The sequence below is a fragment of the Cherax quadricarinatus genome, chromosome 18 (assembly GCF_038502225.1).
Source record: "Cherax quadricarinatus isolate ZL_2023a chromosome 18, ASM3850222v1, whole genome shotgun sequence".
Classification (NCBI taxonomy): Eukaryota; Metazoa; Arthropoda; class Malacostraca; order Decapoda; family Parastacidae; genus Cherax; species Cherax quadricarinatus.
In genome coordinates, this window is record NC_091309.1 from 40,026,133 (window position 1) to 40,051,920 (window position 25,788).

At 48.1% G+C, this 25,788-nt stretch overlaps 1 protein-coding gene across 1 annotated transcript in view; it reads right to left on the reverse strand.

Moving 5' to 3' along the window:
• Nucleotides 1–22,942, reverse strand: part of LOC128689500 (immunoglobulin domain-containing protein oig-4) — a 362,237-nt gene extending 339,295 nt beyond the window's left edge. The window contains exon 1 of the mRNA XM_070086434.1: nt 22,898–22,942. The gene's annotated coding sequence lies outside the window, so the exon portion shown is untranslated. The remainder of the gene's footprint in view (nt 1–22,897) is intronic.
• Nucleotides 22,943–25,788: the final 2,846 nt, after the last annotated feature.

Genomic DNA, 25,788 nt, shown 5'->3' on the forward strand with positions numbered 1-25,788 from the left:
GAACACACAAGGAACACACAAGGAACATACAAGGAACACAAAAGGAACATACAAGGAACATACAAGGAACACAAGGAACACACAAGGAACATACAAAGAACACACAAGGAACACACAAGGAACATACAAGGAACACACAAGGAACACATAAGGAACATACAAGGAACACACAAGGAACACATAAGGAACACATAAGGAACACACAAGGAACATACAAGGAACACACAAGGAACACATAAGGAACACACAAGGAACACAAGGAACACACAAGGAACACACAAGGAACATACAAGGAACACACAAGGAACACACAAGGATCACGCAAGGAACACAAGGAACATACAAGGAACACACAAGGAACATACAAGGAACACACAAGGAACACACAAGGAACATACAAGGAACACACAAGGAACATACAAGGAACATACAAGGAACACACAAGGAACACATAAGGAACACATAAGGAACACACAAGGAACACACAAGGAACACACAAGGAACATACAAGGAACACACAAGGAACACACAAGGAACACACAAGGAACACACAAGGAACATACAAGGAACATACAAGGAACACACAAGGAACACACAAGGAACACATGAGGAACACACAAGGAACACACAAGGAACACACAAGGAACATACAAGGGACACATAAGGAACACATAAGGAACATACAAGGAACATACAAGGAACACACAAGGAACACATAAGGAACACACAAGGAACACATGAGGAACACACAAGGAACACACAAGGAACACACAAGGAACATACAAGGGACACATAAGGAACATACAAGGAACATACAAGGAACATACAAGGAACACACAAGGAACACACAAGGAACACACAAGGAACATACAAGGAACACACAAGGAACACATAAGGAACACACAAGGAACACATAAGGAACATACAAGGAACACACAAGGAACTTACAACGAACACACAAGGAACACATAAGGAACATACAAGGAACACACAAGGAACTTACAACGAACACACAAGGAACACATAAGGAACATACAAGGAACACACAAGGAACACACAAGGAACACACAAGGAACATACAAGGAACACACAAGGAACACATAAGGAACACACAAGGAACACATAAGGAACATACAAGGAACACACAAGGAACATACAAGGAACACACAAGGAACACATAAGGAACATACAAGGAACACATAAGGAACACATGGAACACACAAGGAACACATAAGGAACATACAAGGAACACACAAGGAACATACAAGGAACACATAAGGAACACACAAGGAACACACAAGGAACACACAAGGAACACACAAGGAACACATAAGGAACACACAAGGAACACACAAGGAACACACAAGGAACACACAAGGAACATACAAGGAACACACAAGGAACACATAAGGAACACACTAGGAACACATAAGGAACATACAAGGAACACACAAGGAACTTACAACGAACACACAAGGAACACATAAGGAACATACAAGGAACACACAAGGAACACACAAGGAACACACAAGGAACATACAAGGAACACACAAGGAACACATAAGGAACACACAAGGAACACACAAGGAACACACAAGGAACATACAAGGAACACACAAGGAACACATAAGGAACATACAAGGAACACATAAGGAACATATAAGGAACACACAAGGAACACATGGAACACATAAGGAACATACAAGGAACATACAAGGAACACACAAGGAACATACAAGGAACACACAAGGAACACACAAGGAACACACAAGGAACACACAAGGAACACATAAGGAACACACAAGGAACATACAAGGAACACATAAGGAACACACAAGGAACACACAAGGAACATACAAGGAACACACAAGGAACACACAAGGAACACACAAGGAACATACAAGGAACACATAAGGAACATACAAGGAAGACACAAGGAACACATAAGTAACATACAAGGAACACACAAGGAACACACAAGGAACACACAAGGAACATACATGGAACACATAAGGAACACACAAGGAACACATAAGGAACATACAAGGAACACACAAGGAACACACAAGGAACTTACAACGAACACACAAGGAACACATAAGGAACATACAAGGAACACACAAGGAACACACAAGGAACATACAAGGAACACACAAGGAACACACAAGGAACTTACAACGAACACACAAGGAACACATAAGGAACATACAAGGAACACACAAGGAACACACAAGGAACACACAAGGAACACACAAGGAACATACAAGGAACACACAAGGAACACACAAGGAACACACAAGGAACACACAAGGAACATACAAGGAACACACAAGGAACCCACAAGGAACACACAAGGAACACACAAGGAACACACAAGGAACATACAAGGAACACACAAGGAACACACAAGGAACACACAAGGAACACACAAGGAACACACAAGGAACATACAAGGAACATACAAGGAACACACAAGGAACACACAAGGAACACACAAGGAACACACAAGGAACACACAAGGAACACACAAGGAACACACAAGGAACACACAAGGAACACACAAGGAACACACAAGGAACACACAAGGAACACACAAGGAACACACAAGGAACACACAAGGAACACACAAGGAACACACAAGGAACATACAAGGAACATACAAGGAACACACAAGGAACACACAAGGAACACACAAGGAACACACAAGGAACACACAAGGAACACACAAGGAACACACAAGGAACACACAAGGAACACACAAGGAACACACAAGGAACACACAAGGAACATACAAGGAACATACAAGGAACACACAAGGAACACACAAGGAACACACAAGGAACATACAAGGAACATACAAGGAACACACAAGGAACATACAAGGAACACACAAGGAACACACAAGGAACACACAAGGAACACACAAGGAACATACAAGGAACACACAAGGAACACACAAGGAACACACAAGGAACACACAAGGAACATACAAGGAACACACAAGGAACACACAAGGAACACACAAGGAACATACAAGGAACACACAAGGAACACACAAGGAACATACAAGGAACACACAAGGAACATATAAGGAACAAAAACTCGCTCAATATTCTGAGAAAAAAATCGTTTATTTTTCTTACATAGGTAAAATGCAAATTAAAATTCTCTTTCAATATTGACCTCTGAAAGAGAGAGAAAAAAATCCTGAAAGATGTGAAAAAATGATCATCACTCCAGAGTGACGATTGTCGACCCGGATAACTTCTTTACCAGGTCTCCCTTACTTAAACAAGACCCGGATAACTTCTTTACCAGGTCTCCCTTACTTAAACAAGACCCGGATAACTTCTTTACCAGGTCTCCCTTACTTAAACAAGACCCGGATAACTTCTTTACCAGGTCTCCCTTACTTAAACAAGACCCGGATAACTTCTTTACCAGGTCTCCCTTACTTAAACAAGACCCGGATAAGTTCTTTACCAGGTCTCCCTTACTTAAACAAGACCCGGATAAGTTCTTTACCAGGTCTCCCTTACTTAAACAAGACCCGGATAACTTCTTTACCAGGTCTCCCTTACTTAAACAAGACCCGGATAACTTCTTTACCAGGTCTCCCTTACTTAAACAAGACCCGGATAACTTCTTTACCAGGTCTCCCTTACTTAAACAAGACCCGGATAAGTTCTTTACCAGGTCTCCCTTACTTAAACAAGACCCGGATAAGTTCTTTACCAGGTCTCCCTTACTTAAACAAGACCCGGATAACTTCTTTACCAGGTCTCCCTTACTTAAACAAGACCCGGATAAGTTCTTTACCAGGTCTCCCTTACTTAAACAAGACCCGGATAAGTTCTTTACCAGGTCTCCCTTACTTAAACAAGACCCGGATAACTTCTTTACCAGGTCTCCCTTACTTAAACAAGACCCGGATAAGTTCTTTACCAGGTCTCCCTTACTTAAACAAGACCCGGATAAGTTCTTTACTAAGTCTCCCTTACTTAAACAAGACCCGGATAAGTTCTTTACCAGGTCTCCCTTACTTAAACAAGACCCGGATAAGTTCTTTACCAGGTCTCCCTTACTTAAACAAGACCCGGATAAGTTCTTTACCAGGTCTCCCTTACTTAAACAAGACCCGGATAAGTTCTTTACCAAGTCTCCCTTACTTAAACAAGACCCGGATAAGTTCTTTACCAAGTCTCCCTTACTTAAACAAGACCCGGATAAGTTCTTTACTAAGTCTCCCTTACTTAAACAAGACCCCGATAAGTTCTTTACTAAGTCTCCCTTACTTAAACAAGACCCCGATAAGTTATTTACTAAGTCTCCCTTACTTAAACAAGACCCGGATAAATTCTTTACTAAGTCTCCCTTACTTAAACAAGACCCGGATAAATTCTTTACTAAGTCTCCCTTACTTAAACAAGACCCGGATAAATTCTTTACTAAGTCTCCCTTACTTAAACAGGACCCGGATAAATTCTTTACTAAGTCTCCCTTACTTAAACAAGACCCGGATAAATTCTTTACCAGGTCTCCCTTACTTAAACAAGACCCGGATAAATTCTTTACCAGGTCTCCCTTACTTAAACAAGACCTGGATAAATTCTTTACCAGGTCTCCCTTACTTAAACAAGACCCGGATAAATTCTTTACCAGGTCTCCCTTACTTAAACAAGACCCGGATAAATTCTTTACCAGGTCTCCCTTACTTAAACAATCATCTCATACACTTAAAGGAACATGTCAAATACTGACTCACGAAATCGTAATAACATGATTGCAAACAAACCATAACACGGGCGGGGATAGAACTCGCGATCAGAGAGTCAAAGCTGGCCCAGTGGCTAGCGCGTCGGTCTGGAGTTTTATAACTCTGTGACCGCGGGTTCTATCCCCGCCCGTGGTATGGTTTGTCAAATACTGGAATAATAATGTAGAGTGACCCATCGTTTAGAGAACACCAGGCAAAGGTCAGAAAAATAAGAGGTCGCATAATGAGAACTTTGATGTTAAAATGAACCAACTTGTTGCAAGTAGAATATTACTGTATACTGATTGTCCAGTTCAGGGCAGCACAGATACTGGAAATATAAACACAAATGCAGTATAATGTGATCCTTTCTTGACAACGTTTCACCCACACAGTGGGCTTTCTCAAGTCACACATCAGATCCGTGTGTGACTTGAGAAAGCCCACTGTGTGGGTGAAACGTTGTCAATAAAGGATCACATTATACTGCATTTGTGTTTATATTTCCATTGTGTCGGTATTTTATACCATTTATTACCAGCAGAGATACTGCTGCTTTAAAATATACAGAGATATGTTTCCTATTTATCAGTGTATACATAATCTAGGTTGAAGATGTTTGCTGGAGGTTGAGCGAGGGTGTTTTTACAGGTGGTCACATTAGCGAGACCCATTAACTTAACCAGACCTTGTGTATTTACAAGTAACTCAGATGCAGAATTAATATGCTTCGATTTTCCATTGGCTTCGTTTTTTAAAGATGTGTCACTGGATGTTATATAAAGGATGTGATCCTTGATACTGAGAGTCTAACTGGAGAAGCTTGTCATCAACGAGGCAGTGTTGAGGGTGAGATGCTGCTTGAGCACCAGAAACTTGCTGTCAACGAGGCAGTGTTGAGGGTGAGATGCTGCTTGAGCACCAGAAACTTGCCATCAACGAGGCAGTGTTGAGGGTGAGATGCTGCTTGAGCACCAGAAACTTGCCATCAACGAGGCAGTGTTGAGGGTGAGATGCTGCTTGAGCACCAGAAACTTGCCATCAACGAGGCAGTGTTGAGGGTGAGATGCTGCTTGAGCACCAGAAACTTGCCATCAACGAGGCAGTGTTGAGGGTGAGATGCTGCTTGAGCACCAGAAACTTGCCATCAACGAGGCAGTGTTGAGGGTGAGATGCTGCTTGAGCACCAGAAACTTGCTGTCAACGAGGCAGTGTTGAGGGTGAGATGCTGGTTGAGCACCAGAAACTTGCCGTCAACGAGGCAGTGTTGAGGGTGAGATGCTACTTGAGCACCAGAAACTTGCCGTCAACGAGGCAGTGTTGAGGGTGAGATGCTGCTTGAGCACCAGAAACTTGCCGTCAACGAGGCAGTGTTGAGGGTGAGATGCTGCTTGAGCACCAGAAACTTGCCGTCAACGAGGCAGTGTTGAGGGTGAGCTACTGCTTGAGCACCAGAAACTTGCCGTCAACGAGGCAGTGTTGAGGGTGAGCTACTGCTTGAGCACCAGAAACTTGCTGTCAACGAGGCAGTGTTGAGGGTGAGATGCTGCTTGAGCACCAGAAACTTGCCATCAACGAGGCAGTGTTGAGGGTGAGATGCTGCTTGAGCACCAGAAACTTGCTGTCAACGAGGCAGTGTTGAGGGTGAGATGCTGCTTGAGCACCAGAAACTTGCTGTCAACGAGGCAGTGTTGAGGGTGAGATGCTGCTTGAGCACCAGAAACTTGCCATCAACGAGGCAGTGTTGAGGGTGAGATGCTGCTTGAGCACCAGAAACTTGCTGTCAACGAGGCAGTGTTGAGGGTGAGATGCTGCTTGAGCACCAGAAACTTGCCGTCAACGAGGCAGTGTTGAGGGTGAGATGCTGCTTGAGCACCAGAAACTTGCCGTCAACGAGGCAGTGTTGAGGGTGAGATGCTGCTTGAGCACCAGAAACTTGCCGTCAACGAGGCAGTGTTGAGGGTGAGATGCTGCTTGAGCACCAGAAACTTGCCGTCAACGAGGCAGTGTTGAGGGTGAGATGCAGCTTGAGCACCAGAAACTTGCCGTCAACGAGGCAGTGTTGAGGGTGAGATGCTGCTTGAGCACCAGAAACTTGCCGTCAACGAGGCAGTGTTGAGGGTGAGATGCTGCTTGAGCACCAGAAACTTGCCGTCAACGAGGCAGTGTTGAGGGTGAGATGCTGCTTGAGCACCAGAAACTTGCCATCAACGAGGCAGTGTTGAGGGTGAGATGCTGCTTGAGCACCAGAAACTTGCCGTCAACGAGGCAGTGTTGAGGGTGAGATGCTACTTGAGCACCAGAAACTTGCCGTCAACGAGGCAGTGTTGAGGGTGAGATGCTGCTTGAGCACCAGAAACTTGCTGTCAACGAGGCAGTGTTGAGGGTGAGATGCTGCTTGAGCACCAGAAACTTGCCGTCAACGAGGCAGTGTTGAGGGTGAGATGCTGCTTGAGCACCAGAAACTTGCCGTCAACGAGGCAGTGTTGAGGGTGAGATGCTGCTTGAGCACCAGAAACTTGCTGTCAACGAGGCAGTGTTGAGGGTGAGATGCTGCTTGAGCACCAGAAACTTGCCGTCAACGAGGCAGTGTTGAGGGTGAGATGCTGCTTGAGCACCAGAAACTTGCCGTCAACGAGGCAGTGTTGAGGGTGAGATGCTGCTTGAGCACCAGAAACTTGCCGTCAACGAGGCAGTGTTGAGGGTGAGATGCTGCTTGAGCACCAGAAACTTGCCATCAACGAGGCAGTGTTGAGGGTGAGATGCTGCTTGAGCACCAGAAACTTGCCATCAACGAGGCAGTGTTGAGGGTGAGATGCTGCTTGAGCACCAGAAACTTGCTGTCAACGAGGCAGTGTTGAGGGTGAGATGCTGCTTGAGCACCAGAAACTTGCCGTCAACGAGGCAGTGTTGAGGGTGAGCTACTGCTTGAGCACCAGAAACTTGCCGTCAACGAGGCAGTGTTGAGGGTGAGCTACTGCTTGAGCACCAGAAACTTGCCGTCAACGAGGCAGTGTTGAGGGTGAGATGCTGCTTGAGCACCAGAAACTTGCCGTCAACGAGGCAGTGTTGAGGGTGAGATGCTGCTTGAGCACCAGAAACTTGCTGTCAACGAGGCAGTGTTGAGGGTGAGATGCTGCTTGAGCACCAGAAACTTGCTGTCAACGAGGCAGTGTTGAAGGTGAGATGCTGCTTGAGCACCAGAAACTTGCCGTCAACGAGGCAGTGTTGAGGGTGAGATGCTGCTTGAGCACCAGAAACTTGCCGTCAACGAGGCAGTGTTGAGGGTGAGATGCTGCTTGAGCACCAGAAACTTGCCGTCAAAGAGGCAGTGTTGAGGGTGAGCTACTGCTTGAGCACCAGAAACTTGCCGTCAGCGAGGCAGTGTTGAGGGTGAGCTACTGCTTGAGCACCAGAAACTTGCCGTCAACGAGGCAGTGTTGAGGGTGAGATGCTGCTTGAGCACCAGAAACTTGCCGTCAACGAGGCAGTGTTGAGGGTGAGCTACTGCTTGAGCACCAGAAACTTGCCACTCAACGAGGCAGTGTTGAGGGTGAGATGCTGCTTGAGCACCAGAAACTTGCCGTCAACGAGGCAGTGTTGAGGGTGAGCTACTGCTTGAGCACCAGAAACTTGCCGTCAACGACGCAGTGTTGAGGGTGAGATGCTGCTTGAGCACCAGAAACTTGCCGTCAACGAGGCAGTGTTGAGGATGAGCTACTGCTTGAGCACCAGAAACTTGCCGTCAACGAGGCAGTGTTGAGGGTAAGATGCTGCTTGAGCACCAGAAACTTGCCGTCAACGAGGCAGTGTTGAGGGTGAGATGCTGCTTGAGCACCAGAAACTTGCCGTCAAAGAGGCAGTGTTGAGGGTGAGCTACTGCTTGAGCACCAGAAACTTGCCGTCAACGAGGCAGTGTTGAGGGTGAGCTACTGCTTGAGCACCAGAAACTTGCCGTCAACGAAGCAGTGTTGAGGGTGAGATGCTGCTTGAGCACCAGAAACTTGCCGTCAACGAGGCAGTGTTGAGGGTGAGATGCTGCTTGAGCACCAGAAACTTGCCGTCAACGAGGCAGTGTTGAGGGTGAGATGCTGCTTGAGCACCAGAAACTTGCCGTCAACGAGGCAGTGTTGAGGGTGAACTACTGCTTGAGCACCAGAAACTTGCCGTCAATGAGGCAGTGTTGAGGGTGAGATGCTGCTTGAGCACCAGAAACTTGCCGTCAACGAGGCAGTGTTGAGGGTGAACTACTGCTTGAGCACCAGAAACTTGCCACTCAACGAGGCAGTGTTGAGGGTGAGATGCTGCTTGAGCACCAGAAACTTGCCGTCAACGAGGCAGTGTTGAGGGTGAGCTACTGCTTGAGCACCAGAAACTTGCCGTCAACGACGCAGTGTTGAGGGTGAGATGCTGCTTGAGCACCAGAATATTGCCGTCAACGAGGCAGTGTTGAGGATGAGCTACTACTTGAGCACCAGAAACTTGCCGTCAACGAGGCAGTGTTGAGGGTGAGATGCTGCTTGAGCACCAGAAACTTGCCGTCAACGAGGCAGTGTTGAGGGTGAACTACTGCTTGAGCACCAGAAACTTGCCGTCAACGAGGCAGTGTTGAGGGTGAGATGCTGCTTGAGCACCAGAAACTTGCCGTCAACGAGGCAGTGTTGAGGGTGAACTACTGCTTGAGCACCAGAAACTTGCCGTCAACGAGGCAGTGTTGAGGGTGAGCTACTGCTTGAGCACAAGAAACTTGCCCTCAACGAGGCAGTGTTGAGGGTGAACTACTGCTTGAGCACCAGAAACTTGCCGTCAACGAGGCAGTGTTGAGGGTGAGCTACTGCTTGAGCACCAGAAACTTGCCGTCAACGAGGCAGTGTTGAGGGTGAGCTACTGCTTGAGCACCAGAAACTTGCCGTCAACGAGGCAGTGTTGAGGGTGAGATGCTGCTTGAGCACCAGAAACTTGCCGTCAACGAGGCAGTGTTGAGGGTGAGATACTGCTTGAGCACCAGAAACTTGCCGTCAACGAGGCAGTGTTGAGGGTGAGCTACTGCTTGAGCACCAGAAACTTGCCGTCAACGAGGCAGTGTTGAGGGTGAGCTACTGCTTGAGCACCAGAAACTTGCCGTCAACGAGGCAGTGTTGAGGGTGAGATGCTGCTTGAGCACCAGAAACTTGCCGTCAACGAGGCAGTGTTGAGGGTGAGCTACTGCTTGAGCACCAGAAACTTGCCGTCAACGAGGCAGTGTTGAGGGTGAGCTACTGCTTGAACACCAGAAACTTGCCGTCAACGAGGCAGTGTTGAGGGTGAGCTACTGCTTGAGCACCAGAAACAGTAATAATCGCTCACTAATATAACAAAACACTAGTACACAGAAAACGGATGTTAATTGTAGAAATACAAGACCGAGAAAATTCAACTGGAAAAAAAACATATGATAAAGAATTGAACTAAGAATGTTAGATAAATGTTAGAAGGCGCAGCTGTTAGAAAGTCAACTATTGCAACCAAAAAGTGCACATCAACCTTATGATGAATATGTAGACCTACAGGTAACAACAACCTGGTTGATTGAGCAGTCAATAGATAAAGCCTGATCTTAAGCCGGTTTGGGAGGGTTGAGGAGCCGGGAAGCCGGTCACAAGTATCCCGGCAGTGACAAAAAACAATCATGAGATCAAATTAGGAAAGTTCAAAGACAAACAACAAAGTGATTTCTGAAATTATGAAATATAAATTGTTGGGAAAGATTGAAAACATTGAACTTGTCATTGTTAGTAGTTAATATAAAAGATTATTATTATTTGTAGTACCATCAGATAGTATTACTTATTATTACCATGGTAAGGTGATCTAACAAAAGAAATATATTCACAATCATTCATTTATGTAAAGTAAAAGGACACAAGTGCAACTAATTTGACATTTATTGTGGCAACGTTTCGCTCTCCAGGAGCTTTATCAAGCTCCTGGAGAGCGAAACGTTGCCACAATAAATGTCACATTAGTTGCACTTGTGTCCTTTTACTTTACATATTGTCGGTAATTATACCAACTTTATTACAATCATTCATTTAGTTGCTGTCTTGCCAGAAGTGTGCAGACATTATTATTAAATGACCCTTCAGGTCAAACTCCAACTGCACATTAGGTCATTAACACTTGTCTCCCGTCAGTAGTTGCTCAAGGTTTTAACATTACGAATCTTCACCCTTCCCACCCCTACCCTCAAGTCCTTGCTGGGACAACCTCACCCTTCCTTTCACCCAAAATTTTACATCCTCTTAGTCATCCTTTTTCTCATCCAACACTTGATGACAGTCATCAAGACGGTTGGTTTGAACACCTTTCAAGGCTGATGGACTATCACCTCAAACTACTGCTTCATGTTTTTTCCATATTCAGTATTATTCTCTGCATTGGACTGATGAAGCCACTGGCTGGCGAAATGTCTCCATAATAGTGGTGACCTGTACTTAACTCTGTGAAGAAGTGTCTTGTGTGCTCCCGTGGACTGAACCAAGATGCCCTCCATCGAGCAACTTTACCAGCAACTTAAGGAAGAATTGAGGGCAGCGAAGATGGAGATACGGCGATTGACCGAGGAAAACAAGAGGATTCGTAGTAGTCCTCCTGTTTCGAGTCCTCAGGTCAAGAAGTGATCGTGGTCAGTGGCTGGACAGCAGGGGACGACGAAGTTGACGATCAAGAAGACGAATGGAAAGCCAGAAACGATGAAGAAGAAAGAGACTGCTGTGGAAACTCCTGTGGAAACCTCCAACGCATTCTCGGTGCTACCCGACGAATGTGAGTCGACTACTGGGATCGTCACGACGAACGACAACAAGGAAGGTAAGAATATTGTTGTTGTTGGGGATAGCCAGGTTAGATACATGGATAGGGCATTCTGCTTGAAGGACAGGAGTAGGAGACAAAGGGTATGCTTTCCTGGGGCTGGGATGGAGGACATTGTTAGCCGGCTTGACAACATCATGAACGGTAATGGGATCAATCCTATTATTTGCCTCAGTGCTGGAGGCAATGATGTAGGCAAGCGTAGAAGTGTGGATTTAGTTAGAAAGTTCAGGACAGCTATAGACATAATTAGGAAGAAGGGGGGGCGCCCTGTTATATGTGGCATTTTGCCAAGAAGAGGTGTTGGTAATGAATGGTTGTCCAGAGCAATTGGTATTAATTGTTGGCTGGATAAACACTGTAAGGACAATGCAGTACCATTCATTGACAACTGGGACAACTTCTATGGCCGAAATGACATGTATGCCAGGGATGGGGTTCACTTATCCAGGGTAGGTGTGGGTTTTCTTGCTAACTCAGTTGAGGGGGTTGTTAGGACTTTAAACTAGGATTAGTTAGAGGTATGGGTTTAGAAATGATAAATAATGAGTATGGATATATTGACTTATGCTCTGATATTAAGAATCTTAATAGCAACTATCATAGAGTAACTCTGGGTAATGATAATTTCAGAAATTGTGTTAAAACAAAGATGACTAGGAAAAATGTGCAGAAGAAAAAACATATGATGGTATTTTATGCTAACAGTCGAAGTGCAAGAAATAAAATTAATGAACTACGTTTGGTAGCATGTGCTGGGAACTTTGATATCATTGCATTAACTGAAAAGTGGTATGATTTAAAGAGTCGGGATATGACTGCTGAGTGTAATATTCAGGGATTTAAGTTGTTCAATGTGGATAGATCTAATGGGAAGGGGGGAGGAGTTGCATTGTATGTTCGAGAAAATATTAATTGTTGCATAAAAAGAGGTATGAAAATAGATGGAGCAGTAACAGAGTCTGTTTGGGTAGAGTTCGTGGAGGGTCAAGAAAAACTAATTCTAGGTGTAATATACCGACCTCCAGGCTTGGATCACGATAGAGGGAGACTTCTTTGGGACGAAATTGTTAGGGCTTCTGGACACAGTAACATAGTCATAGTAGGGGACTTTAACTTTAGTCAAATTGACTGGAATTCTTTGACAGGTAATCTAGAGTCCAGTGACTTTATGGAAACAGTTCAGGACTGTTTTCTGAAACAGAGCGTAACTGAGCCTACCAGGGGTAATAATTTACTAGACCTAGTCTTGTCAAATAAGGAAACACTCGTGAATAATCTGGAGATCACTGAAGAGCTTGGCGCAAGTGATCACAAATCCATCACTTTTAGCATTAATTGGGAATGCAAGAATAATGATAATACAGTAAAAATCCCTGATTTTCGTTCTGCCGATTATAATGGATTTAGGGAACACCTGTCTAATCTTGATTGGGGTTATCTAGCTAATGATTTTATTGATGATGATCATACTTATGAATATGAAGGGATCTGCTTTTATGATTGTTTTCTTAATAATGTACACAGTGCCCAGAGTATATACATTCCCCAGAGAGAAATTAGGTCTAATAATAACAATCCCAAATGGGTTAACAGGAGGCTAAAGCATCTATTAGGGGAGAAAAGGGGAATTTATAGGCGCATCAGAAGAGGAGAGGTTAACCTTACTGACCAATATGTTCAGCTTAAAAGAGAAGTAAAAAAGGCGATTAGAAAGGCTAAACGTGACTATGAAATTAGAGTTGCTAATGAATCAAAGACTAATCCAAAGGGGTTCTTTCAAGTGTATAGGACGAAGGTGAAGGAAAAAGTAGGACCTCTGAAAACTGGGAATAGACAGCTGACGGATAATGAACTGGAAATGTGTTCCTTATTTAATGACTATTTTTTGTCAGCTTTTACACAGGAAGATGTAAATGAGATTCCAGTAATTAACAATTATTTAGTTCCTGATGAATTTAAGTTAACTAATATTACTGTCACGAGGGACATGGTTATTAAACAGATAGACAAACTGAAACAAAATTAGTCCCCGGGACCCGATGAGTTGTTTTCAAGGGTACTTAAGGAATGCAAGATAGAGCTTAGTCAGCCATTAACGAGTGTATTCAATGCGTCCATCCTTACCAGTGTTGTGCCAGAGTTGTGGAAGATGGCTAATGTGGTTCCTATATTCAAATCAGGGGATAAGTCCACTCCTTCAAATTACCGTCCAATAAGCCTGACATCTATAGTGGGCAAGTTATTAGAATCAATTATAGCTGACATTATCAGAAGTCACCTTGAAGAGCATAACTTGATAAATGAATCTCAGCATGGATTCACGAGAGGTCGTTCCTGCCTGACAAACTTGCTGACGTTCTTCAATAGAACATTTGAGGCAGTTGACAGTGATAAGGAATATGATATTGTTTATTTGGATTTTAGTAAAGCCTTCGACAGAGTACCTCACAAGAGACTCTTAAGAAAAGTGGCAGCTCGTGGTATAGGAGGTAAAGTTCTAGCATGGATTGAGGCATGGCTTACCAATAGAAAGCAGAGAGTTACCATTAATGGAGTGAAATCTGAATGGGGATTAGTCTCTAGTGGCGTTCCACAAGGATCAGTTTTAGGCCCTCTCCTGTTCATAATTTACATTAATGACCTTGATGAAGGGATTACTAGTGACATGAGTAAGTTTGCTGATGATACAAAGATAGGCCGTATAATTCACTCTGAGGAGGATATCAATGAACTCCAGGACGATTTGAACAAATTAATGTCTTGGTCTGAAAAATGGCAGATGAAGTTTAATGTGGATAAGTGTAAGGTACTTGCCCTTGGTAATGAAAATAACCCTCGAAGCTATAATCTAGGTGAAGTAGAGCTTGGTCATACAGAATGTGAAAAAGACTTGGGAGTCATGGTAAGCAGAAATCTAAAGCCAAGACAGCAGTGCCTTAGTGTGCGCAACAAGGCCAACAGATTACTTGGATTTATCTCAAGAAGTATAAGTAACAGAAGTCCAAAAGTTATTTTACAGCTCTATACATCACTAGTGAGGCCTCATTTAGATTATGCTGCTCAGTTTTGGTCCCCTTACTACAGGATGGACATAGACTCATTAGAGAACATACAGAGAAGAATGACTAAAATTATTTACTGTGTAAGGAACCTCCCGTATGAAGATAGACTTAAAGCCTTAAATCTCCACTCTCTGGAGAGGCGTAGAATGAGGGGAGATATCATTGAAGTGTATAAGTGGATGACAGGCATAAACAAGGGAGACATTAATAAAGTACTGAGGGTGTCGAACCAGGTAAGAACCAGGAATAATGGATTTAAGTTGGATAAATTTAGATTTAGAAAGGACATAGGTAAGTACTGGTTTTCTAACAGAGTTGTAGATGCGTGGAACAGTCTTCCCAGTGGGGTGATAGAGGCTAGGACCTTGGGTAGCTTTAAGAAGAGACTGGACAAATATATGAGTGGGAGGGGCTGGGTTTGATTGGTGTCATGGGGTACGGGAGCTATTTCTTGAGTAGCTTTAGGTAGATGTCGTTTTGATAAGGACCTGCCTCGTATGGGCCAGTAGGCCTTCTGCAGTGTTCCTACATTCTTATGTTCTTATGACTGATTACCTCATTCTCCTCCTGTTCTTCAAGATTCTCCTTTGAATGGACTGATGAAGCCACTGTGTGGCGAAACGTTTCCTCAATAAAGATACCCAAGAGTTGCACATGTGTCTAATTTATCAACATGTCGGTTCTCTGAACCATTCATCTACAAAGGTGGTCAGTCCCTCAGTCTGGAGAAGAGCATTGTTCCAAAGACTGAAACAATATGGAGTCGAAGTGACAGGATGGAGCCTTATATAGCGCCAGGAGGTGAGACGTAGGTCACTAGTAGAACGCAGATGTTGGGAGGTCAGGTCCCTCTCAACTTCAGCCGTTCTCACTAGTAGAGGTTGTCGAAGTTGATTTCAGGTCTGTACCAAGATACCCTTGTGTTGCAGTGTCTGACAGATTGAACATTAAAATGGTATAAAATACCGACAGATTGTTAGGTAAGACACATATGCAACAGTTAGGTATCTTTATTTCGAAACGCCAGCACGATGGCGCCAGTGCGATGACGCCAGCACGATGACGCCAGTACGATGACGACAGTTCGATGACGCCAGTACGATGACGCCAGCACGATGACGCCAGCACGATGACGCCAGTACGATGACGCCAGTACGATGACGCCAGCACGATGACGCCAGTACGATGACGCCAGCACGATGACGCCAGTACGATGACGCCAGCACGATGACGCCAGTACGATGACGCCAGCACGATGACGCCAGCACGATGACGCCAGCACGATGACGCCAGTACGATGACGCCAGCACGATGACGCCAGCACGATGACGCCAGCACGATGACGCCAGTACGATGACGCCAGCACGATGACGCCAGCACGATGACGCCAGTACGATGACGCCAGTACGATGACGCCAGCACGATGACGCCAGTACGATGACGCCAGTACGATGACGCCAGCACGATGACGCCAGAACGATGACGCCAGAACGATGACGCCAGTACGATGATGCCTATACGATGACGCCAGTACGATGACGCCAGTACGATGACGGCAGTACGATGACGCCTGCACGATGACGCCAGTACGATGACGCCAGTACGATGACGCCAGTACGATGACGCCAGCACGATGACGCCAGCACGATGACGCCAGTACGATGATGCCTGTACGATGACGCCAGTACGATGACGCCGGAACGATGACGCCAGTACGATGACGCCAGCACGATGAGGCCAGTACGATGACGCCAGTACGATGACGCCAGTACGATGACGCCAGTACGATGACGCCAGCACGATGACGCCAGTACGATGACGCCAGCACGATGACGCCAGTACGATGACGCCAGCACGATGACGCCAGTACGATGACGCCAGTACGATGACGCCAGTACGATGACGCCAGTACGATGACGCCAGCACGATGACGCCAGTACGATGACGCCAGCACGATGACGCCAGTACGATGACGCCAGCACGATGACGCCAGTACGATGACGCCAGTACGATGACGCCAGTACGATGACGCCAGTACGATGACGCCAGCACGATGACGCCAGTACGATGACGCCAGCACGATGAGGCCAGTACGATGACGCCAGTACGATGACGCCAGTACGATGACGCCAGTACGATAACGCCAGTACGATGACGCCAGTACGATGACGCCAGCACGATGACGCCAGCACGATGACGCCAGCACGATGACGCCAGTACGATGACGCCAGTACGATGACGCCAGTACGATGACGCCAGTACGATGACGCCAGTACGATGACGCCAGCACGATGACGCCAGTACGATGACGCCAGTACGATGACGGCAGTACGATGACGCCTGCACGATGACGCCAGTACGATGACGCCAGTACGATGACGCCAGTACGATGACGCCAGCACGATGACGCCAGCACGATGACGCCAGTACGATGATGCCTGTACGATGACGCCAGTACGATGACGCCGGAACGATGACGCCAGTACGATGACGCCAGCACGATGAGGCCAGTACGATGACGCCAGTACGATGACGCCAGTACGATGACGCCAGTACGATGACGCCAGCACGATGACGCCAGTACGATGACGCCAGCACGATGACGCCAGTACGATGACGCCAGCACGATGACGCCAGTACGATGACGCCAGTACGATGACGCCAGTACGATGACGCCAGTACGATGACGCCAGCACGATGACGCCAGTACGATGACGCCAGCACGATGACGCCAGTACGATGACGCCAGCACGATGACGCCAGTACGATGACGCCAGTACGATGACGCCAGTACGATGACGCCAGTACGATGACGCCAGCACGATGACGCCAGTACGATGACGCCAGCACGATGAGGCCAGTACGATGACGCCAGTACGTTGACGCCAGTACGATGACGCCAGTACGATAACGCCAGTACGATGACGCCAGTACGATGACGCCAGCACGATGACGCCAGCACGATGACGCCAGCACGATGACGCCAGTACGATGACGCCAGTACGATGACGCCAGTACGATGACGCCAGTACGATGACGCCAGCACGATGACGCCAGTACGATGACGCCAGTACGATGACGCCAGCACGATGACGCCAGTACGATGACGCCAGCACGATGACGCCAGTACGATGACGCCAGTACGATGACGCCAGTACGATGACGCCAGCACGATGACGCCAGTACGATGACGCCAGCACGATGACGCCAGTACGATGACGCCAGCACGATGACGCCAGTACGATGACACCAGTACGATGACGCCAGTACGATGACGCCAGTACGATGACGTCAGTACGATGACGCACTGAGAAATTATCACATGAAAAATACAATTTTAATTTTCACAGTTTATTCCGTAAAAACAAGATAACACGGGACCTTGTGGACCCCTTTTGGGATCTAGTTCCTGGGCCTTTTGTGTGTCCATATCCTTTTGGGCTACCGTCCACAGGATGGATATGAGGTGCACAATAAACTAGACACATGTGCAACACTTGGGTATCTTTAATGAGGAAACGTTTCGCCACACAGTGGCTTCATCAGTCCTTGTAAAGGAGAATGTTGAAGAACAAGAGGAATCTGAGGTAATCAGTTCCTCAGCGAAACGTTTCCTCACTTTTAGATACCCAAGTGTTGCACATGTGTCTACTTTATCAACTTGTCGGTTCTCTGAACTTTACATACAATAAACTGGCCACTTCGGTGGCAAAATCTAAAATTAATCTATCACAGGCTAAAATTAATTCAAACTTTTCTCTAAATAAGACTGACCAGTTTATGTGGTTTAAGGATGCAGGTAAGTAATTAAGATAGTTTACTTAAGGTTTAAGTACATGAGATACAAATTTTTACAATGATCTTGAAGGCGCAAACATACATAAAATCATTTAAACTGAACCTCAGATAGCTCAGTAATGTCACTCTCGTTAGGTAAGACACATATGCAACAGTTAGGTATCTTCATTTCGAAACGTTTCGCCTACACAGTAGGCTTCTTCAGTCGAGTACAGAAAAGTTGATAGAAGCTTCTATCAACTTTTCTGTACTCGACTGAAGAAGATGAGATTAAGACACATGTGCAACATCTGGGTATCTTTATTGTAGACGTTTCGCCATCCAGTGGCTTGATCAATACAAATTCCAGGACATAACTTGAAGACAGTAGAACCTCATCTTCTGTACATAGTTCTACTGTCTTCAAGTTATGTCCTTGAATTTGTATTGATAAAGCCACTGGATGGCGAAACGTCTACAATAAAGATACCCAGATGTTGCACATGTGTCTTAATCTCATCTTGTCGGTATTATATACCATTCGTACTCGACTGAAGAAGCCTACTGTGTAGGCGAAACGTTTCGAAATAAAGATACCTAACAACCTGTCGGTATTTTATACCATTTTAATGTTCACTGTCACTCTCACGTATTTCCTCTCAGAAGAGACATTCTTCAGTTACTTCACAGAAATCAATTTGATTAAGAAAATTGGCACATTAAAATTTTCTCAGCATAAAATTAAGGTGAAGCTTCCTTTGAGGGAAACACATCAGCACTGAAAGTTTAAAGTCGATCAGAAGAGTCATTCTCCAGTTACTGCACAGAATCCAACAGAATTTGCACCTACACAACCTAAACCCAAAAGAAACGTTTCATAAATTTTGTATGATGAATCAGCCATTTAATGGCTGATTTATTTTTAATCAGGGGTAAAGGGTTAAACCAGTAGGGGGGCCATATTGCGCCTGTAGAATGGGATGCATTCACATGCAATCCAAGGAGAGTATATGTCCTGTTCCTTGGATCAAAACCCGCTAACCAGCGACAAGGCGAAATCATGTAATACTGGAAATAAAAAATACAGGGTGTTTCAAAAAGATTGACCCAACCGGTATGTCCTCATGCTTTAGCATCGCCTTAACACGCCAGTCGTATGAGGGATCGCAAGTTCTTGGCTGGCACGACGAGTGAATTTCCGATCCCTCATACAACTGCTGAAAACAACATAGCCCCACTCCACAAAGGGGGCAGTGACACAATAGCTAAGAACTACAGACCGATAGCTGTATAATCCTATGGGTTTAGCGTTCCCCAAGATGATAATAATGCAGGCCGATAACACTTAACATTCCATATAAATTCGTTGAAAGGGTTCTAAGAAGCAAGAATGCCAACTATCTAGATACCCATCAGTTACACAACCCAGGGCAACATGGGTTTAGAGCAGGTCGCTCCTGTCTGTTCCAACTACTGGACCACTATGACAAGGTCCTGGATGCCTTGGAAAACAAAAGTTGGTAGACGAATCTGTAATTTCCTAACAAATGGAACACGAAGAGTAGTAGTAAACAGAGTAAAGTCTAAGGTGGCTACTGTCAAAAGCTCTGTTCCACAAGGTGCAGTAATCGCTCCCATTCTGTTCCTCATCCTCATATCTGACATAGACAGGGATGTCAGCCACAGCACCGTGTCTTCCTTTGCAGATGACACCCGAATTTGCATGACAGTGTCCTCCATTGAAGACACTGCAAGACTCCAGACGGACTTCAACCAAATCTTGAAATGGGGCGCAGAAAACAATATGATAAATAACTTTGTAAATGGTCCAAGTCGGACCGAAACGTCGTCGTAAGCTCCTCTCTTCTAGGTGCGGGTTATTTGTGTAAATCAATATGATAATGGTTCTCATTATTCATATGATAATGGATAATGAGAACCTTCAAAACTAGGGATGCCAAGCCCATGATGACACTCTTCAGATTGCTTGTTCTATCTAGGCTGGAATATTGCTGCACGCTAACAGTGCTTTGAAGGCAAGTGAAATTGCTTTCCTAGGAAATGTACAGAGAACCTTCACGACACACATAAGTACGATAAAACACCTAAATTACCGGGAACGGTTGAAGTTCCTTGACTTGTATTCCCTGGAACGCAGGCGGGAGAGACGCACTTGAAAAATCCTAAAGGGAATACTACCAAATTTGCACACGAAAATCACTCCCTACGAAAGCAAAAGACTAGGCAAGCGATGCAACATCCCCCCCCCCACTAGCACGATAAGCGACAACGCAGTATGTATTAAGGGCCCAAGACTGTTCAGTTGCCTCCCAGCATACATAAGGGGGATTACCAATAGACTGCTGACTGTCTTCAAGAAGGCACTGGACAGGCACCTAAAGTCAGTAACTGATCAGCCGGGCTGTGGTTCGTACGTCGATTTATGTGCGGCCAACAGCAACAGCCTGGTTAACCAGGCACGCATCAAACGAGCCTGGCCAAAGGCCAGACTCTGAGAATACAAAAACTCTTGGAAGTCATCAAAGGTATATCAAAGGTTGTATTGCAACAATATTCTAGTCTAAGAGAAAGCGACTTGATGAACATGATCATTGCTTTGGAATGTTGTTTTTCTTAAAGGTTCTAGTTATCCAGTTAGTTACTTTCCTTGCTGCTCTTATAATTACACTTTTGTGATTCTTGAAAGCGAACTCTGACATTTTCACTCCTAAGTTTTTTGCATTACTCTTTCTCTCTGTTAAGTAGTTTGTTATATTCTATTAAAGTTTTAATTTTCTTATTAATTTTCCATAGTGGACTAACTGAAATTTGTGTTCACAAATATTATGTTTTCTCTGACTCACTGAAAAACTTGGTTTATATCATCAAGGTTTGTCGTGTCCTCACTGAATGTTACTCTCATACAGGTTCTCGTATTAATAAATCACGGAGCTGGTGGGGTTTGAACCCATGTCAAGTGAGTCCTAAAACTCACCTATGACTCGCATGGGCTTAAACTCCGCCCGTTCCGCGATTTGTTCGCAATCGTGTTTTACGTTTTCGTGAGTCAAGTTCTGGTATTGTTTGTCAAGGGCGATATACTGCTGTGATTTATACTTTTATGTTGGATATGAAGGATGAGAGAGATTCAGGTCGTGTTGTTCCTGGGGGAACAGAACTTATCACTGTGGCAGCCTCTGATTTTTGTATTCTGTTTGTTAGAAACTTAAAAATCCATCAGAAAAAAATCAATCAGCTTCCTTTTCCAGTTAATCCCTTTGTACACATTTTGTGCATCACTTCACCTTGTCAAAGAGTTTTGCAAAGTTTATGTACACTGCGTCTGCATATAGTCTTCCAGTGCATTAAGACACTGTCGTAATGTTCCGCTAGTATAGTAGTAAGAGGGAGCGACCAGCACTAATTCCATGTGAGTGGCGGCCCTTATGTGGGACGTAGTTTTTCAGTATGCATTCTGCCACAATTATGGAGTAGGGTATACCCGTTGTTTTCTAATGAACAGGCATCCTCTAATTTCCTTGATGTGCGCTGCTTGGAACGTAGGTGAGAAAAGTGCCTCGTAATTTACACTTTTAACATTTTTTTAATTCTGGATCTCGAATTTGCAAACCAAAATCTTCTATTTTCAGTAGAGAACCTGATAAGTACCTAATGTCGCTTCCTGATCAGCCTGGCTGCTCAGATGAGGAGCTGCTACCTGGCCTGGAACCTGGGCCCCCAAGGTTGGTTTCTGGCCTGGAACCGGAGCCTCACAAGGCTGATTCCTGGCCTGGAACCGGGGCCCCACAAGGCCCCGGTTCCAGCCAAGGTAACGAGCCCGCGTGAGTCATGATTACACCACGTAAGTCAGCACCATAGCACGTAGGTCACTACCACACCTCGTGGGTCACCACTACACCACGTGGGTCACCACACCTCGTGGGCCACCACTACACGTGGGTCACCACCACACCACATAGGTCACTACACCACATTGGTCACCACTACACCAAGTGGGTCACCACATAGATCACCACCATCACACTTGTGGGTCACCACCACAGTCCGTGGGTCGCCACTACACATAAATCACCAACACGCGTGGGTCATCACAACACACGGGTCACCAGCACATCACATAAATCACCACCATCACAGGTCATCACTAAACAGTGTGGATCACCACAGCACGTGTATCACCACCAGGTAGACACACTTGATCATTAATCAGGAGCGAGAAGCACTAAGTCTCACGCATATCTCTTACGCTAATTCCACGTTACACTGTTTACATTCTCCTCAGTAGTTACGAACTCTGTGAGATGATGCCAAGTGTTTGGGAGGAACAGGTGTATGTAGCCAGGTGTTTACTCTGGTGTGAGTGGGGACTCAGGTGTTGGTTGAGGTTAGAGAGGCTGAGAGAGTGCTGTGTGTGAGTTGGTCTTACCTAGTGTGATGTACCTCAGGGCTCAGATGACGAGCTACTGACACTCCCGTCATCCCTGCCTCGCTTCATATATACTGCCCCCTGGCCCACCCTGATGCCTCCCTCACCTGGCCCACCCTGCTGCCTCCCTCACCTGGCCCACCCTGCTGCCAACCTCACCTGGCCCACCCTGCTGCCTCCCTCACCTGGCCCACCCTGCTGCCAACCTCACCTGGCCCACCCTGCTGCCTCCCTCACCTGGCCCACCCTGCTGCCAACCTCACCTGGCCCACCCTGTTGCCTCCCTCACCTGGCCCACTCTGTTGCCTCCCTCACCTGGCCCACCCTGCTGCCTCCCTCACCTGGCCCACCCTGCTGCCAACCTCACCTGGCCCACCCTGCTGCCTCCCTCACCTGGCCCACCCTGCAGCCTCCCTCACCTGGCCCACCCTGCTGCCTCCCTCACCTGGCCCACACTGATGCCTCCCTCACTTGGCCCACCCTGCTGCCTCCCTCACTTGGCCCACCCTGCTGCCTCCCTCACCTGGCCCACCTTGCTGCCTCCCTCACCTGGCCCACCCTGCTGCCAACCTCACCTGGCCCACCCTGCTGCCTCCCTCACATGGCCCACCCTGTTGCCTCCCTCACCTGGCCCACCCTGCTGCCTCCCTCACCTGGCCCACCCTACTGCCTCCCTCACCTGGCCCACCCTGCAGCCTCCCTCACCTGGCCCACCCTGCTGCCTCCCTCACCTGGCCCACCCTGTTGCCTCCCTCACCTGGCCCACCCTGTTGCCTCCCTCACCTGGCCCACCCTGCTGCCTCCCTCACCTGGCCCACCCTGCTGCCTCCCTCACCTGGCCCAAACTGCTACCTCCCTCACCTGGCCCACCCTGGTGCCTCCCTCACCTGGCCCACCCTGCTGCCTCCCTCACCTGGCCCACCCTGCTGCCAACCTCACCTGGCCCACCCTGCTGCCTCCCTCACCTGGCCCACCCTGCAGCCTCCCTCACCTGGCCCACCCTGCTGCCTCCCTCACCTGGCTCACCCTGATGCCTCCCTCACCTGGCCCACCCTGCTGCCTCCCTCACCTGGCCCACCATGCTGCCTTCCTCACCTGGCCCACCCTGCTGCCAACCTCACCTGGCCCACCCTGCAGCCTCCCTCACCTGGCCCACCCTGATTCCTCCCTCACCTGGCCCACCCTGCTTCCTCCCTCACCTGGCCCACCCTGCTGCCTCCCTCACCTGGCCCACCCTGCTGCCTCCCTCACCTGGCCCACCCTGCTGCCTCCCTCACCTGCCCCACCCTGCTGCCTCCCTCACCTGGCCCACCCTGCTTCCTCCCTCACCTGGCCCACCCTGCTGCCTCCCTCACCTGGCCCACCCTGCTGCCTCCCTCACCTGGCCCACCCTGCTGCCTCCCTCACCTGGCCCACCCTGCTGCCTCCCTCACCTGCCCCACCCTGCTGCCTCCCTCACCTGGCCCACCCTGCTGCCTCCCTCACCTGGCCCACCCTGCTGCCTCCCTCACCTGGCCCACCCTGCTGCCTTTCTCACCTAGCCCACCCTGCTGCGTTCCTCACCTGGCCCACCCTGCTGCCTCCCTCACCTGGACCACCCTGCTGCCTCCCTCACCTGGCCCACCCTGCTGCCTCTCTCACGTGGCCCACCCTGATGCCTCCCACACCTGGCCCACCCTGATGCCTCCCTCACCTGACCCACCCTGCTGCCTCCCTCACCTGGCCCGTCCTGCTGCCTCTCTCACCTGGCCCACCTTGATGCCTCCCTCCCCTGGCCCACCCTGCTGCCTTCCTCACCTGGCCCACCCTGCTGCTTCTCTCACCTGGCCCACCCTGATGCCTCCCTCACCTGACCCACCCTGCTGCCTCCCTCACCTGGCCCGCCCTGCTGCCTCTCTCACCTGGCCCACCTTGATGCCTCCCTCCCCTGGCCCACCCTGCTGCCTTCCTCACCTGGCCCACCCTGCTGCTTCTCTCACCTGGCCCGCCCTGCTGCCTCTCTCACCTGGCCCACCTTGATGCCTCCCTCCCCTGGCCCACCCTGCTGCCTTCCTCACCTGGCCCACCCTGCTGCTTCTCTCACCTGGCCCACCCTGCTGCCTCCCTCACCTGGCCCACAACCTGCCTCCCTCACCTGGCCCACCAGCTGCTTCCCTCACCTGGCCCACCAGCTGCCTCCCTCACCTGGCTCACCCTGCTGTCTCCCTCACCTGGCCCACCAGCTGCCTCCCTCACCTGGCCCACAAGCTGCCTCCATCACCTGGCCCACCAGCTGCTTCCCTCACCTGGCCCACCAGCTGCCTCCCTTGCCTGGCTCACCCTGCTGTCTCCCTCACCTGGCCCACCAGCTGCCTCCCTCACCTGGCCCGCCAGCTGTCTCCCTCACCTGGCTCACCCTGCTGCCTCCCTCACCTGGCCCACTCTGCTGCCTCCCTCACTTGGCCCACCCTGCTGCCTCTCTCACTTGGCCCACCCTGCTGCCTCTCTCACCTGGCCCACCCTGCTGCCTCTCTCACCTGACCCACCCTGCTGCCTCCCTCACCTGGCCCACCCTGCTGCCTCCCTCACCTGGCCCACCCTGCTGCCTCTCTCACCTGACCCACCCTGCTGGCTCCCTCACCTGCCCCACCCTGCTGCCTCTCTCACCTGGCCCACCCTGCTGCCTCTCTCACCTGACCCACCCTGCTGTCTCCCTCACCTGGCCCACCCTGCTGCCTCTCTCACCTGACCCACCCTGCTGTCTCCCTCACCTGACCCACCCTGCTGCCTCTCTCACCTGACCCACCCTGCTGCCTCTCTCCTGACCCACCCTGCTGCCTCTCTCACCTGACCCACCCTGCTGTCTCCCTCACCTGACCCACCCTGCTGCCTCCCTCACCTGACCCACCCTG